General features: G+C 40.5%; 1 pseudogene; it reads left to right on the top strand.

Moving 5' to 3' along the window:
• Window positions 1-15568: 15568 nt before the first annotated feature.
• Window positions 15569-16504, top strand: LOC100658227 (E3 ubiquitin-protein ligase Hakai-like; annotated as a pseudogene).
• Window positions 16505-17529: the final 1025 nt, after the last annotated feature.

Here is a 17529-nt window from a genome sequence, read left to right as displayed (position 1 = left end):
TCTGAAATGCACAAAAACATGGATAAATCTCAAATTCATTATGCTAAGTAAATGAAGCCAGACTCAAAAGGTGATATACTGTACAGCTCTATTTCTGTGACATTCTATAAAAGCAGAACCATAAGGACAGGAAACAGGTCAGTGATTGCTAGGGGTTTCAGGTGGTCAGAGGGGTTGACTACAATAGGGTACGAGGGAACTTGTACAGGTGATGGGATTATTCTATATCTTAATTCTCAGGGTTGTTACACAACTACATGTATTTGTTAAAACTCATAGGATTGTGCACTAAAAGGGTGAATTTTAGTATGTGTATACTTACCTCCATAGACCTGACTTTAAAATACATACAAATTAAAGGAAAGAAATTTAAATTGTAAAGAATCAGATCCTAGAGGTCTCTCCATCCTAGTGTTCTCCCTTTCCACCTAGTCAAAAAGTAACAGAAATACCCTTATTGTATTCCCAGGACAGCCTCCACAGTATTTAGTGAGTAGCTGTGGAACAGTCAAATCCATGTATAAATTTTATACCCTCAATCCCACTGACATCCCCATAGTGCAGTGACTCTAAAATTACGGTAAGAATGCTAAGAGCAGAATGTCACGAAGGACACAGATAAAGGGATGACGATGATATTTAATAAATGTTTTAGATTATTAATTCATACCAGAAAAAAAACATATAGGGTTGGAAATACTGTAAACATTCATGCTATGCAAGAACAACCCATAGACCACATGGAACAGGATTTGTGCCAGGAAATGTGTAAAACTGGTGAAGTCTTTCTTTGGCATCACCATCCTTCCTCTTCTGGGAACCTGCCTCTTTCCTCATTCCATTTAGATACCCCATGCTTTCATGCACTTCTCACCTCCTCCCAGCAAAACCTGCTCATCTCAGCAAAGTACCAGAAGTATAAAGAACCAAGAATAGCTTATAATGCTATCCAAGGAAGAGGAAATGGAGAAGGGAAACAGAGTTTGCTGAATGTCATCTATGCACTTTTATGTACATTATCTCATTTAATCCTCACAAAAGCCCTGTGAATTAGGCAGTATTATTCCCACTTCACAGAGAGGAAAACTGAGGCCCAGAAAGATTAAGTAACTTGCCCAAAATCATAGTTACGCACCTTGAAAATAGCAGAGCTGGGATTCATACTGAAGCTTGCCAGGTTCCAAAGCCATGTTCTTTCTACTATAACACACTATCTCTACAAGGTGGGCAGAGTTGCATTGCAACAGGATGAGGACCTTAAAATAGAAGAATAAACCTATGGATAAAATGACAAAGAACTATACACATAGCCACATGCATGTAAAAACTGGCGAACTCTCAAAAAAGGCTTGTAGTCTAGTTAACAGTATTGTACAATGTCAGTTTCCCAGTTTTGATTTTACCAGTAGGAGAAGCTGGGGGAAGAGTAGCTGGGACTATTTTTATAACTTCCTGTGGGTTCGTAATTATTTCCAAAGGAAAAGTTAAAAAATCAATCTCCAGTAGAGATCTCAGTAGAAATCAATAAAAATAATTAACCTACATTAGTGTTTACGGGGTTCTCCGGGTGGCGCACATGGTTAAGCACTGGGCTTCTAACTGAAAGGGTAGCAGTTCAAACCCACCCAGAGGCACCTCAGAAGGAAGGTGTCGCAATCCATGAAAACCTCAGGGAGGGCGGGTTCCACCCTGACACACATGGTTGCCGTGAGTCGGAATCGACTCAGTGGCAACTGTTGGTGTTTATGGGTGCCAGGCTCCCCAAAACAAACAAACAAAAAAAAACCCATTGCCACTGAGTCAATTCCAAGTCATAGCGACCCTATAGAACAGAGAAGAATGTCCCATAAGGTTTCCAAGGCTGTAAATCTTTCCTGAAGCAGACTGCCACATCTTTCTCCTGTGGAGCAGCTGGTGAGTTTGAATCGCCAACCTTTCAGTTAGCAGCCGAGCTCACTTAACCACTGCATCAGTCCCTTTAAATTACACCACAAAGATGGTCATCAACTCTGCTTCCATGTAAGTGTAGCCTTGGCTGCCAAAAATCCACTGTGGTTGTACAAAATAGCCCATTAGATGGAAAACAGGGGCCTGACTTTTCCCCCTATGATTGAAGTGTAGTGGACAAGAAGTTTCAACTCTGACGAAATTCTTTCCTATTGAAAATTAGACGTATTACATGGGGATTCCTTCCTACAACCATTCTCATCCCCATACCTCACTAGATACATATGTTGCCATCCATGAAGCCTGTCTGTATGCAGGGGCAATAAGAGGTGGGTGAGTTTGTTGGATTCTTGTTATACATAGCGTGATGCTATTACAGGAGAACTGGCCACGGACACGCAATTCTATGACTTTGTGGCTTCGTGGCCTTGAGTGATTTATTCAACATGGCTCAGCCTCGATTTTCTCATATATAAAATAGGAGCATAGATTTAAACAATCACATGAAATAGTAACTGTCAATTACAATTAAATTTAACAGTACTATTTCTCTTATAACTAAACACTGAAGATTTAATTGAACAGAAGGTTTATTGTCCTGGATACTGCAAACTGTGCGTGTAAACAGCAGGCAGTGAGTCAAAGGCCCCTTATGCAGCTATTTCACAAAAACATGTTCACAAATCTCCACGCGGAAATGTGTTCTGTTATTCTCCATGGTCTGGATTTTTGCATGCGGATGTATTTTAGCTCCCAGACCAAACTCTGGGTGGTAAAATTAATCCTTGGAGCTGCTGAATTTTAAGACTGAAGGTCCCCATTGGAGGCCCCAGTGTTAGTCACAGCTCTGGATTTATGAACTCATAAAACATTAACTGCATCTCTCTGTGATTTGTGTCTGATTCTGTTTTTCACACATGATGCATAAGTGAAGTACGCTATCCCCAGATGACACCGGTGCCCTGAAAAACCTATGAAATTGCTCTCGCGTTTAACTGTCTTCACACTCTAGCAATATAAAAACTGAATGATATGAAGACGAATAGGAAATCTATAGATTTCAGAAAGCCATCGGTTTCACTGCCCTAAGCTGGAACAGAATGATGGGCCAAGGCCTGGCATTAGCTAACTGGGCTCTATCAGCAGAATCTCAGATAAAATGGTCAGGCTTTCCTGGTGATGTCCAGGGAATTTTTATTTTCTATTTTCACTTTCTCCTATTTCCTTCAGGGACAGTATACACACTGCTTTGGGGAAAAAAAAAACTGCTATCAGTATTTGCTGCAGTGAAGTCAACACAATTAGACAGCATTTCTAGCAACCGTCCCTCAGGCATGGACCATGGTAGCAGGGGGACAGCACGAAATTTCACAACGTCTTGGCTCTAGAGCCATTATGTTAACTGATGTGCAAGGCTCGCTTCTCAAAAGGACAGGTGATTACTCTCGTTTGGGTATGTGGTTCAGCAAATTCCAAAATGGAGAAAGAACATAAAAACGGGTCATGCACTAGACCCATTCCAGCTTAGTATGAAGCCAGTCTTAGGTTCGGCAATCCCCACGATCAAAAAAGAGCCACAGACATAAAGAATTTACCAAGTTCATGGGATGGGAGAAGGGAATAAATAGGATAAGGGAACAGATGGAAGAAGAGGGATCTAATAGAAGGGGAGGTGGCACAGTGGTTAAGAGATCAGCTGCGAACTGAAAGGTTGGTGGTTTGAACCCCCCAGTTACTCCGTGGGAGAAAGATGTGGCAGTCTGCTTCTGTGAAGATTTACAACCTTGGAAACCCTATGCGGCAGTTCTACTGTCCCATAGGGTCGCTGTGAGTTGGAATCAATTCGACAGCAATGGGTATGGTTTTTGTTTTGTTTGAAGAGAAGATCGCTGGATGCCTCAGACAAGGTAAAGCAAGTGCCAGTTGAAGCACCAGCCAGCAGAGCAGCATCAGCAATTCAAGAAGACAAAGCAATCTCTCCCAAGCTTCTTGCCATATAATTTACCACCCAAACCAGGGGACTTCTGGGAGTGAAAAGGCAGTACTCTTAAAAATTATGCCTGGACTACAGGTGTAAAGTGGGATTGTACCTGGCAAACTGGGACATATGGTCAATCTTTCTATAATGCCCTCTATGATCAAGATGCCTCCTCACACTCATTCTACTCCGTGAAGCAGAAGTCTGTTCTCAGGTACCACTGTTCACCTAAGAGCAACAGCCAGCTTCCTTCCCACAGAGAAGCTCCTGCTCGTGTTACATATGCCACACTCAGAACCCACAGCTGATTAGCTCAAGTGCCTAGGCCCACCACACTAAAGAGGCTAAAGTAAAATAACAAGGCCTCACCACCACCTTCTCATAGGTCATCCTGATTCAAGGATGAAAGATGTGGCTATCTCATTCAGGGCCCTGAGATCTCAGCCTGTGGATAAAGCCTGTGAGCTGCTTGGTTACACTCAAGAATCTAAAAAGAACACAGGGCAGAGAAGAACTAAGTATGCGTGGAATACACGTTGGCTCCACTTTCATCTGCTCTACTGGTGAGCCCTGATTGGCCAGTCATCATTCTGTTCTTATACTCTAAGCATGACCTCTGGGAAAAGAGTGGACTCACAGAGACCCCTTTACCTTGGAACTAGTACACATCTATTGATTTCTTTTGACCAAATCTTATTTATTTCAAGACCTCTTTATTATCATCTACACATCAGAGAGGATCAGTGGGCATCCACTGGGAAAACCTCCAAGTCCAGGGATAGATAATGGGCACACACAGTCTCTTGAGGGTGAGAAGAACCCAGTCTTTCAGTGCTGTCATTTCCTGTCTTGCCGTGGCTCTGGGCTTACCCCTTCCAAAGGTGACTTCTACCTTCCTTTTTTCCCCTACAATTATTCTGGCCTGCTGCTTAGACAAAAGTGTTCCAATTGTCCTTCTGCCTTGCGCCCTCAGTATCAAGGCTGCTATTTACTTCACTGTGGCTTCCTAGCACTAGTCCTGTGCCAAGTTCATGTGCCCGAATCCTTTTTTTTTCTTAGGAATTCTTTTCCAGGAGGCTCCATGATCCTTTATAACTGACTCCTGGCAAATCTGCCCCATCGTCCTTCCAGATGTGCCCAGACATGTCTAATTTGGAGGGTATTATCAGATTAATCGGCAACTGGGACCATTAGCTACACTTAAAATAATCCTGTGAGTGAGGTTGTATCATCCCTATTTTACAGCTGAATTAACAGCGACCGAGAGAGAGGACTTACCCAAAGGCACATTGTTAAGAAAGTGTAGAGGCAGGACTGCAGTCTAAGTGTCTGGGCTATTAGCCCAGGGTACTTTGTACTCACCAATAGAGAAAATGCAACAAATAACCAGTAAACTTTGTTAAAAATAATAATAATAACAAAGTCAGTAAACCAGTTGTGTGCAGACATAATCTAGGTATTTAATATGTGGGTATCCTCACTCTTACCTGCCACAGCGTCTAATACTTAGTAGATGTGCAATAAACACCTGGCAGCTGTCTTGTGGTATTTGGCTACAGCAGGGCCGTATCTCACTTTAAATACTTCACAAAAGACACTGCAGGGTGTTTTAGGCTATATATCTTTTAGCTTCAAGCAACTCACACTAAAGGCCAGAGATAAATTTTGTGACCAAAAATGAACTCGGAAATGGAGCAGTTGAAAGAGTGCATTAGAAACATACTGGAGCTTGAAACCTCCAAAGGAAGGAAAGGAAGTAATATATACATATTCATGCCCCAAACCACCAAAGCCTCACAGCCCAGAGCTAGCAAAACCTTGTCAAAGGCTTAGGATAACGGGAGCAATTATCAGGCCTGTCAAAACACACAAGCTCTTCCAAGAAATCATTGGAAATCCAAGTCTCCACCAGCCTGTGCCCATGGAAACCATTCCACCTCTAGAAATTGTCCCGCCAGGGAACACCCTAGCACAGCTCCAAGTTGCTCCTTTGAGCAAAGTGTAAGGTCAAAATGACTCTCCAGCCCTAAGGCTCATTAGTGCCCCAGGAGGGGAACATTTTCTTCCCACAATCACCCCCTCGAAAAAGGAAAAAATTAAGCTTTAGACCCTCAAAGCAAATCAAATGATGGGTCAGTCTATCTGAACAAACAAAGGTGATGCATTAGCTGATTTGTCCTCCCAAAGTGGCAGAGGGGAAGGATTTATTGCTTGTCTCAGGCATCCTTCAATCTGACCTGCAAAGCAAGCAGATTTAAAGTAACCTTAGCTTGATGCTGAGGACTTTTTGGCCTAACTCCAACGCTACTTCCATTATTTGCATTTTATACACACATACACACAAAGACAAGCGTCTTTGCCATACCAAGGTCATTCAATATCAAGACCATTAAATTAAATTCCCTCTAAAATGAAGCCCCATTAAATAATGACTAAACACACTGAGTGGTATCTCTGCTCTAGAAATGCTTATTCACTGCTCTGGCGGTACTTATGCAAAAATCTAGTTGTTAATGAGGAAAAGTTATTTGCAACATTAGATTCAAACCTTTCCTTTCTCAGCCCCACTGTCGCTTACACACACACCTACTACAACCGCCACCAGCATAACCTAGATAAGTTTGGAAAACGGTTAGACTTTAAGGTCTAGTGTTTGCTTTCTGCAGCCATTAGCAGTTTAGCTTTAAAATGCTTGTCTCCATTTTCTAGCACTCTCTCTCAGTCAAAGTCTGCTCCCATTCCATAATTCCACAGGCTGCATCATTATGCATGGCTTATAGTGCTTTAGGGAAAAGGGCAGAATGTAAACAGTTCCATCCAAACACACATTATCAAATGGAGCAGACAGTGTGGGGAGGTGATGTACAATCTTGGACATGACATCAGTACTTTAGGTAGAAACTTCTTCCACAAAATATGGAAAAGAAGGAGGAAGAAGACAAGGAAGTGTATCTTAATATTTCATAAAACCAGGGCAGGTTAAATTCTCATAGCCCTGCTAGTGTCAGATTTTGACAAGAAGATAAAACTCCCTGCAAATTTTTGAGTCCAAGAAGGAAGCTTTTCTGTCTGATACCAATACAGGTAGGACTGGACCATTCCCTTTCTATGACATGAAGCTCTTAAGATCCTATGGCTACAGTCCAAACAGGTTAATATCAACATATATCGTCTATAATGAAGAATATCAATACTGCATTCTATTGTTCAGGTTTTCAATGAGTTTGGGTAAAATGAGAGTAACAGGTCAAAAATAAAAGCAGACTCTCAACTACTCACTCTCTGCCACCCCACTACCCATACAATAACATTCCATAAATACCATATCCATTCCTAACCGGGTTTTGGGTATTCCTAACCAAAAAACAAACCCACTGCTGTCCAGCCGATTCCAACTCATAGCAACCCTATAGGGCAGAGCAGAACTGCCCTATAGCGTTTCCAAGGCTGTAAATCTTTACAGAAGCTGACTGCCATATCTTTCTCCCGCAGAGCGGCAGGTGGGTTTGAACCGTCAACCTGTTGGTTGGCAACTGAGCACTTTAAGCACTGCATCACCAGAGCTCTTTCATTCCTAACACTGTGCCTTTATTCATTCTAGTCTAGGAGTTTCCTTTTTAAAAGCCCACCTTGCTCTGATATCTAGCTGAAATCTCACCCTCTCCATGAAGTCTTCCATGACTCCTCAATAAACAATAATCTTTCCCCTTCCTAGATTTCTGGAGTAGTTGTCAAACTTTAGCTTGCATCAGAATCCCATAGAAAGCTTGGTAAAACAAAGATTACTGGGCCCCACCCTCACAGTTTCTAACTGAGTAGGTCTGAGATTAGGTCAGGCCCTAGAATTTGCATTTCTAACAAGTTCCCAAGTAATGCAGGTTCAGGGACCACACTTTAAAAACCACTAATCTATAGTATCTATCTTTACTACATCCAACACTTGATTATATAGCCTTAAATTGATTTATGAATACATATACATAGTTGATTTAGGAATATATGTAAGTATTACATAAGACTTTATGCCACAAATAACAGAAAGCCTAAAGCAAACTGGCCTAAACAATAAAGGGGATTTATTTTCTCACTTAACTGGAACATCCAGCCACTAGTTGATCCAGTAACTCGATGTCTTCAAGGACTCAATTTCCTTAACATTTCTCTACTCTGCCATCCTGTGTCACTTTACCCTATGGCTGATTCCTCTCCTGGCAACAATATAGCTGCTGGCCACTACATATGTTCATATTGACATCCAGAAGGACACACACAGCACTTCTTACCAGCAATCCAAACAGGAGTACTAAAATTCACCCTGATTGGGATGCAATGGAAACCCTGGCGGCATAGCAGTTAAGTGTTATGGCTGCTAACCAAAAGGTCAACAGTTCAAATCTACCACGTGCTCCTTGGAAATTCTACGGGGCAGTTCTACTCTGTCCTATAGGGTCGCTATGAGTTGGAATCAACTCAATGGCAGTGGGTTTGGTTTTGTTTGGTTTGGGATCCAATAGCTTAAGTCAATTAGTATCCATCCCTAGGGCATGCAGTGGAGTAGGCATATCTTGAAGCATGTGGCCTGTGAAGCAGAAGGGTGTGTACTGAAGGGAAGTCTGCGTATTGTTAGGAAGAGGACTGGAGAATGGATTCTGGAAAGGTACTGAAGAAACATAATTAAAAACAAAATCTACTCCCAATCCAGAAAACGACTCCGCAAAAATGTAACAGAAGTGTCAAACACCTAAATTGCTTATTGTCTTAGCCATGTAGTGCCTCTATAACAGAAATACCACAGGTGGACGGCTTTAACAAAGAAAGTGAAATTTATTCTCTCACAGTCTAGGCGGCCAGAAATCCAAATTCAGGGTGTCAGCTCCAGGGGAAGACTTTCTCTGTCAGCCCTGGGGGAAAGTTACTGTCATCCATCTTCCCCTGGTCTAGGGGCTTCTCAGTGCAGGGATCCCAGGTCCAAAGGACACGTTCTGCTCCTGGCACTACTTTCTTGTTGGTATGAGGTCCTTTCTGTCTCTCTGCTCGCTTTTCTCTTTTATATCTCAACAGAGATTGGCTGAAGATACAACCTAATCTTATAGACTGAGAATTGCCTCTAATCCTGCCTCATTAACATCATAGAGATAGGATTCACAACACATAGAAAAACCATATCAGATGACAAAATGGTAGACAGTCGCACAGTACTGGGAATCATGGCCTAGCCAAGTTGACACACATTTTTGGAGGACACAATTCAATCCAGAACACTTATCAAAAGAAAAGTTTCATTCTTGAATAAGTATTAAACCAGAACATGACGCATCACTTCAAATTCACTAAAGAGACTGGGAAGACAAAAAGAAATCTCAACATTTATACAGCTAATTAGGAGTCCCTGGGTTTAAATCCACTAGCCACTCCATGGAGAAAAATGTGGCATTCAGCTTCCGTAAAGATTACAGGCTTGGAAACCTTAAGGGGCAGTTCTACTCTGTCCTACAGGGTTACTATGCATCAAAATCAACTCGAAAAGCAACATTTTTTTTTGTTTTGTTTTTGAGTGGTGAAACAGTTAAGTGCTCAACTACTAACCAAAAGGTTGGCTATTCCAACCCACCCCAAGGCACCTTGGAAAAAAGTCCTGGCAATCTGCTTCTAAAAGCTCACAGCCTTGAAAACTCTATGGAATGCAGTTCTACTCTGCAACACATGGGGTTGCTGCAACACATGGGGTCACCATATATCAGAATCCACTTGAGGGCAACCAGTTTGGAATATAGCTAAGTGGATAAAAAAAATTTTTTTACAACCCGTTATATTCATGTTTTCAAGATAAAATTGCTAATTTTCTAGTATCTTTATGGTAGGATTCCTGAAGTAATACTAATTTCTTTCCAAGAAACTCAAAGGTAGCAGAGGATTTACCTGAAGCTACATTTTAAAGAGATGGCTGCCAGATCTGAGTTAATACTACAGATTTACATACTTTTCAAAGAGACAACTGAAGAATTTACAATTACAAGATATCCAAAGTGAATTCTGAAAAAATAGGGGAGATGGGAAGGCTCTTCCCTTATTTTCAACAGAATTAAAACCTAATTTTTATTTATTTATTTTTTAATTTTTATTTGCCCTTACAACCCACCAAAACCACTACCATTGAGCCTATCCCAACTTATAGCAAACCTACAGAACTGCCCCATAGGGTTTCCAAGGCTGTAAATCTTTATGGAAGCAGACTGCTACAACTTTCTCCCTCGGAGTGGCCGCTGGGTTCAAACCACCAACCTCTCAGTTATCAGCCAAGCACTTTAACCACTGCACCACCAGGGCTGTCAAAGCCCTTACAAAGGCAACCAAAAATGCCCACAAGACACCCCAAAAAGAATATAAAATCAACAAAAGCAGCAAAGGTATTGTGTAAATCTCTTGTATCACACAGGGAGCTCTCAACAAACACTCCTTTTTTAAAAATTTCTACCAATTGATTTGGATGTGGCCTTATAATATCGACTAAATAACCATTTACTAATTAAATTTTGTTCCTGATTAACCATTTGAGCTTCACCCAAAAGTGCTGACAGGAGCATTCTGCATTTTTCTTATATACCTCTAAGCAAGCAAGCGCCAGCTCAGACTTTTTGTTTCTTGTTACAATATGAAAAAACATTCCTCTTGGTTTACCATGAGAGTATTTAATTCTCTTTAAAATAAATTTTTTAATCAAAACTTCCGAAAGAAACTAGTTCCACTGTAAAGGTCTGGGGACTCTCTATTGAAACAGCCCTTACTGCCATGAACCACCATGAGTTTAGAAAGCTTTATTTTTATACATGGAGCTAAAAATCAGTTTCCTTATAACTTTTACCCATTGACCTTAATTCTACTACTGAGGCCACACCAAATAAGTCTTTCTAGGATACTGACTGTATGTAGAGATATGTATTTGAATGTAAGTGTCTTATACACTGGAAACTAACAAGACCATTTTAATATGCTACTTCAATAAAAGACCAATTAGGGAAAATATGGTAAGCCATGTAGGGCACCAATCCTCTCAAATTGATTATATAACTCTGTATGCTTGAAATATTTCATAGCTTAAAGTTTTTAAGAGGAATTATGTGAATAGATGGTAAAATTATGTCACATAAATATACAAGGAAAAAAAAGGAGGAAATGCATTCTGCCAGTCATAAGTAATTCAAACAACAATTAACACTTTTTGAGTGTTTATGTCAAAACTATACTAAGCTCTTACATACATTAGCTTACATATTCCCCACAACAATCACATAAATTAGGTGTGGTAGATAGAATAATGTAAACTCTGCCCCTCAAAAATGTCCACATCCTAATCCCTGTGAACATCTCATGTTACATAAAAAAGGGACTTTACAGATATGATTAAAGTTATGATTCTGGATTATGTGAGTTGGACAGAAGAAGGCCATGAGCCAGGTAATGCTGGTGGCCTCCGCAAACTGGGAATGACCGTTGGATGACAGTCAGCAAGGAAACAGACTTTAGGATTACTGTAGCAAGGAACCGAATTCTGTCAACAATCCAAACGAGCAAAAAAATGGATTCTTCCCTAGAGCCACAAGACAGGACACAGCCCCGCTAACACCTTTGTTTTAGTCCAGTGAGACCCTTGTCAGACTTCTGATCTCCAAAGCAGTAAGATAATAAATTTGTGTTGTTTTAAGCCACTCAATTTGTAGTAATTTGTACTGCAGCAACAGAAAACTAACACAGTAGGTAAAGATTATTATTACCACTTACAAACAAAAAAGAAAATAATAAGTCTCAGAGAGATTAAGTAATATGCCTAAGGTCATACAAGTAGAAAATGGCAGAGCTGGAATTTGAAGACTTAAGTGTGCCTGATTGCAGAGCTTTTCGTTACAATGCTGTATTGCTCATCCCAAGAAAGGATAAGATCCCAAAGAAGTTAGTTTTATCAGCAAAAAAAATTAAGTTAATCCTGTGCCTCATTACAGAGTTCTGAAAATCATGCCAGCTGGGACCAGTAAATTTAGGCAGGCAGTTTTTCTGGTCTTTGAAAATATCTGACTTCAGAAGCAGGGTTGACTTTCAGAAAAACTATGATACGACCAAATGAGTATTTGTAACCTTCTCCTCACCCCTACCTTTCCTTCACCACTCCCCAGTCCCTCCCTTCACTGTATCTCACCAATCTAATGAAACTTGGCAAAGCAAGAATGTTCCTGAAAAATAACAAAGTGGGGAGACTTGCCTCTCTCAGCCCAATCTCCAAACATTATCAACACACCGTAATTAAAATGGAAATAGGAAAACAGACCAGTGGAGTTTCGAACAGAGAGCTCAGAAACAGACGCATCTACGGGAACCTGATATATAACAGAGTTAATCGTTGGAGAGCAGAGGGGAAAGGTATTTAACAAAAGAGGAATTATAAATTGTCTATAAAACATATGAAAAGCCGCTCAACTGCATTCGAATCAGAGAAACACAAAATTAAAATATAAAGATATGAATTTTACAGCCACCAGGTTGGTAATAAATTAAGGATCTCTTCATAAGTGTTGGTGAAGATGTGGAATAACAAAAACTTTTATCCTCTGCTGATAAATTGGTATGAACGCTTTGGAAATGTTGAGTACGCTCACTCTCTATGACCCAGTAATTTCACTCCTATAAACATACTCTAGAGAACTTCCTGAACACGTGCAATAGCAGACACGTACACAAATATTTCAGAGCAGTGCTCTTTGTAATAGCAAAAGCTGGAAAACAGCCAAATATTCATCAATAGGAGAATGATTACGTACTATTACATTCATACGATGGAATACAGTATTGACAGTGAATAAAGCAGACCTACATGCGTTGGCATGAAGGTAGCTCAGAATATACTATTAAGGGAATAAGGAAAATCGCAATATTACTCCATTCCTAGAAAATTAAAATCTAAATAATATACCATATAAAGATACTTACGTATGTGATTGTAAAAGGGGAAAACAGAAAGAGGATGAGGAACACAAAACTCTGTGTGTGCTTCCCACTCATGGGGGTGATGAGTGAGGAGCAGAGTGAGGGTTCAACTTTGTTGATGTGCCAATATGAAATTCCTTAAGCTAGGTGGCAGATTTATGGGTGTTTATCTACTATTATTCTGCATATACATTTCATTATAAACACTTTATATTTAAGCTTAGAAAATATATATTTGAGGAGTGGTTTTCAAACCGTGTTCTACTGAGCTGCCTAAAAGACCACTGCAGGGCTGAGAGAGGAGGTGAAGGACATCACAGAAAGACAGGGGAGTATGTTAAGGGGGTAGGTGGGGTTCCCCCACTCTTCTTTCACTCAGAACAGTTTCACCCATCTGAATATAGAGGTTTGAAAACCACTTCATTTCAAGCAGGATTATTTGGCAGAAAGATGGATGTACAGTGAATTAGAAGGTCCCCTTGTACACTTATATATTTGTATGGCATTAGCTATTTGGCAGAGGTCCAAAGAAACCACAAGCTTAAGCATCAGCTGCCATGGCCCACAGATGACAAACTCAAAATAAAAACAAAGCAGTTCTGAAATGATATTGCAGGTCAGGATGAGAAACTGGTACCTATATTTACATGCAACTTTTCAGGAATTCATCAATAATAAGACAGAATACAGAAATGCAGCTTTTCTCTAAGCTTCTGCCCTGGGTTCATCTTCTAACCAGCTGTCCGCTTCATAATGATTTTCATCATCAAAAGGGGGTCTATGCCTTACTCGTTTTCCCCTACCCCAGCTGCTCTCTCTCTCTCTCTGATTATATGTCCCATGTGGCTATAAATACTTTTTTTCTCTTATAAACTGTCAGCAAATGTGAAGATTTATCAGCTCCCCATTATTTCAGTCTCTAAAAATTCACAGCTTCAATCATTGGGTATTATTGCAAAAACATTTTAATCTAAATGTAGGCTTCAGTAACTCAAATATCTAAATGGATACCATTGAAACAATGTTTTTATGGCTTTTAGTGTATTTTTCTCTGTAGCATTTTCAACCTAATGAAACGTCCCTGCTGACTTTGTCCTTTCATTTGGCAGTGGTCAGCTTTGACCACACCTTGGAAGCAAAACACGGGGATGACCTGCTTAATGATGGCAATTTCCAGCTTTGTCCTGCCTTAAGTATTTTTTTAATCATATATTTGGCATGTGTGGCCATGACAGTTCATTGCTTCCTTTGCAAAGTCGCCTTGTCAGTGAGAACTGAGAGCACTTACTCTGGGCAGTACTGAATGCAATCCCACAGAGGGCAGACCTCACTTTATAGAAAACGTAGTTTCCCAAAGGTGGATACAAATAGAATTTCTGTAAATCTAGCCTTATCTTTTCATGAACAAATATGATCATGTCTAACATGCTTTACAGTCATCGTTTAGAGATCATTTCTGGTTATGAGAAAACATTATGTACGGTGACTCATCACCTGGCTAATTTGTTGGGCTTTTAACTTTGAACTTTCATTCACAGATAAATACTCTTATAAACGAACACCATTTTAAAGGATTCTGTGTTTTTAAAAAACAGGATTTCGTAGTCCTAATGGATGACCTTGTACCCAGTAAAGGAGCTACTCTATGCAGTGCATCACAAACTAGGGTACCAACACTGAGAGGAGATATTGCAGTTTGCTATAGGCTTTGACACAAATTCTGACACACTCTGCTAGGATGTCAATTTTACTCAAAGACTTCGAGGTGAGAGGGGGAGGAAATCCAAGTAATTTAACTAAGTAATGAAAAGCAGAGTTTGTTAAAACGAATTGACATATTGTAAAATCGGATGCTATATTCATATATTATTAAGAAAAAGTGCAAGAATTCAAAGACATGTCTTGCTTTCAGAGGGTGCTTAGAGCTTTGCCCCCCTCGCCTTCACACTTGCAGTAAAGTTTTCTCTCATCTGCCATTAGGAGTACTTCAGCAGAAAAGCTTGGGAAGACAGCTCTAAAGCATCTCTAACAAGAAGCTACCCAGTAAAAAAAAAAAAAACCAGTAGCAAGGTGTATATGGGCTTTTGTGTGAGAGACTGACTTGATTTGTAAACTTTCACTTAAAGCACAATAAAAATTATTTTTAAAAAATTATTTTAAAAAAGATTGGCTTAAAACACTAAAAAAAAAAAAGAATCTACCCAGTCTCTATTTTCCACACAATGCGTGATTTTACACCTCAAGAAGCAAAGCATTCCATTGTTCAAGATGCCTTTGCGGGTGGGGCAGGCACCTTACCTTCCAGGAGCATATTCCTTCAGATGTTACTAAGCATGGGCATCCCCTCCCCCATTCCACTGTGTTTCAAAAGGCTACTTTCTCTTGAAGCAGAAAAGTAACCTGGACACTGAAGCTCTTTACATACTCATTCTTTCTCCTTCTGCCTGACTCCCTCACTGGAGCGAGACGGGTAAAAAGAGAAAATGGAACTCTGGGAAGTCTGGGGAAACCTAATCACACTTCCGCTTCCCGAGCTCAAGATGGTAGATCGCATGCAGGCACGCACGCACACACACACGCACGCACGCATGCACGTATGCACGCACGCACGCACGCCCCAGAGAGCAAGGTTGACTTCCGTTCCCACTCTGCCCTGCGAGCGGAATCATGGAGCGTCCTGAGGGGATCGGTTGTAATGAAGAAGAGGGAGGGTATGACTCTAGTGGGGGTGAACCACGTAGAAATCAGCAAAGATTTATTCAAAGCCTTTTTTGGGATTTTCAGATAAACATCTTAGGTGAAAAGGATGATACGCCAATTCATTTCTGTGGTGAATGTGAATTACCGATTAAAATCTATGGGCGGATGATACCATGCAAGCATGTTTTTTGCTATAATTGTGCTATTTCACATGGAAAAAAGCGAGATGGGGTGTGTCCAGAATGTAGCAATCCCGTGATGCGAATTGAGAAGCATCCACAAGGTTCTATCTTCATGTGTATCACTGTTCAAGGATGCAAGAGAACATACTTGTCTCAAAGAGACTTAGAGGCTCATATCAACTTCCGCCATTTAAGAGATGGAAAACCTGTTACCAGTGTTTAACTTGAAATTGTTCATCCTTCGTATTGCTCTACCACCAAACTGAAACCTCTAATTGTTTTACAATGTTGCCAGACAAGCACCATATGAACTGTATCCTGCCAAAGCAGCACTTCGTGCTACCACTACCTCCGTTGCAACATGATCCAATGATCAGCCACATGAGGATATCTGTGTTCTTCCAGTGGAATTGCCCACAGCTCCGTCTCCAACTTCACCTCCTTCCAAGTCAGTAAACTGAGTCAGGAAACCTTTCAGATTTCAACAACAAAACATGACAATCTAATAACTGTCTCTTTTTAGGATGATTTAAATTCAGGTACTTAAAAATTCTACCTCTTTCCTTTGCAGCAACTCACCATCATATCAGGGTCAACCAGTGATATCAACATACTTAAGATACTATGCCAATAAGCCACATCCTCCCCAAGCCTCAGGTACTCCTCACTTGATTAATAGCCAAGTTCTGTCACCCTCCTCATAGACATTTTATTGCCTGGATGCCAGCTTATATGAGAAAATTTCCTCCAGATCTGCCCCACCTCAACATGGTGGTCCACCTGTAAGTGTCCACCCTTCTCACCATTCTAATCATAACTCTTTATGGCAGTTCACTGAAGACTAAGGAACTCTGAGCCCTCCATTTACAAGGGAAGTGAGTCATGATAAGTGGCCTGCACCAAGGCTACCCCCTCCACAAATGCAGGGTCTGCCTTCTCCAACCCCACTTCTTGGATAACATCAAGCAGATCAGACAAGATACAGACTGTATTACCAACTATAATAATATTTTCAACTGAAGATATGAGGGAAAAAAGTAAGTATAAGCAACCTAATTAAGCTTTGTCTGGGGAAGGAAAAACACCTCTTACAGAGGTGGGTAAAAAACATTTAGCATCTTGTCTCTTGAAACTGTTTTAAAACCTTGATCTTTAGGACTGATTTCAAGGGCTTTTACTATATAGTTCAGATAAGTGGCTCAGTTGAGTATAGCTGTGTTTTAACAACTTTGTTCCCTTCACGTGGTAAATTGACACAGTGGTGACTATTTGCAATATTATTTTCTTAAAAAAAAAAAACTGTGTTCCACTTTCAAAATTATTGCATTTGTTAAATTCAGTTTTTAGTTTTTTCTCTGATATAGTTTGTTGACCTGGTTCAAAGGAGTAAATTTACATATGGCTGTAAAAACCAAAAAGCCTTTGTACACCAGTCTCTCACATAACTTCTAATATCCTTGTTTCTAAGCCCAAGTTGCTGTTTCTTCCTGTACCTGAGACTTTGAACCCAATGATTTGCAGGCTGCACCCTGCCCTGGATTCTCAAACCAATCCAAACCAGAAGTATTTGAGCAGCTATAACCCAAACACTTGAAATTCAGCATCAAATCCCTCTTGCTACTTTAACCCTGACTTTATGCCTCAGTTATAATAGGGGTCCTGTCCCTTTCCTGAGATCCAGGGCTCACCTTATACTCCAGATCCACTTACTAAGGTTTTCTTTCTGTGCCTGAGTCCCTATCTGGG

This window comes from Loxodonta africana, chromosome X, assembly GCF_030014295.1.
Source record: "Loxodonta africana isolate mLoxAfr1 chromosome X, mLoxAfr1.hap2, whole genome shotgun sequence".
Classification (NCBI taxonomy): domain Eukaryota; kingdom Metazoa; phylum Chordata; class Mammalia; order Proboscidea; family Elephantidae; genus Loxodonta; species Loxodonta africana.
This window is presented reverse-complemented; position numbering and strand designations above follow the sequence as displayed.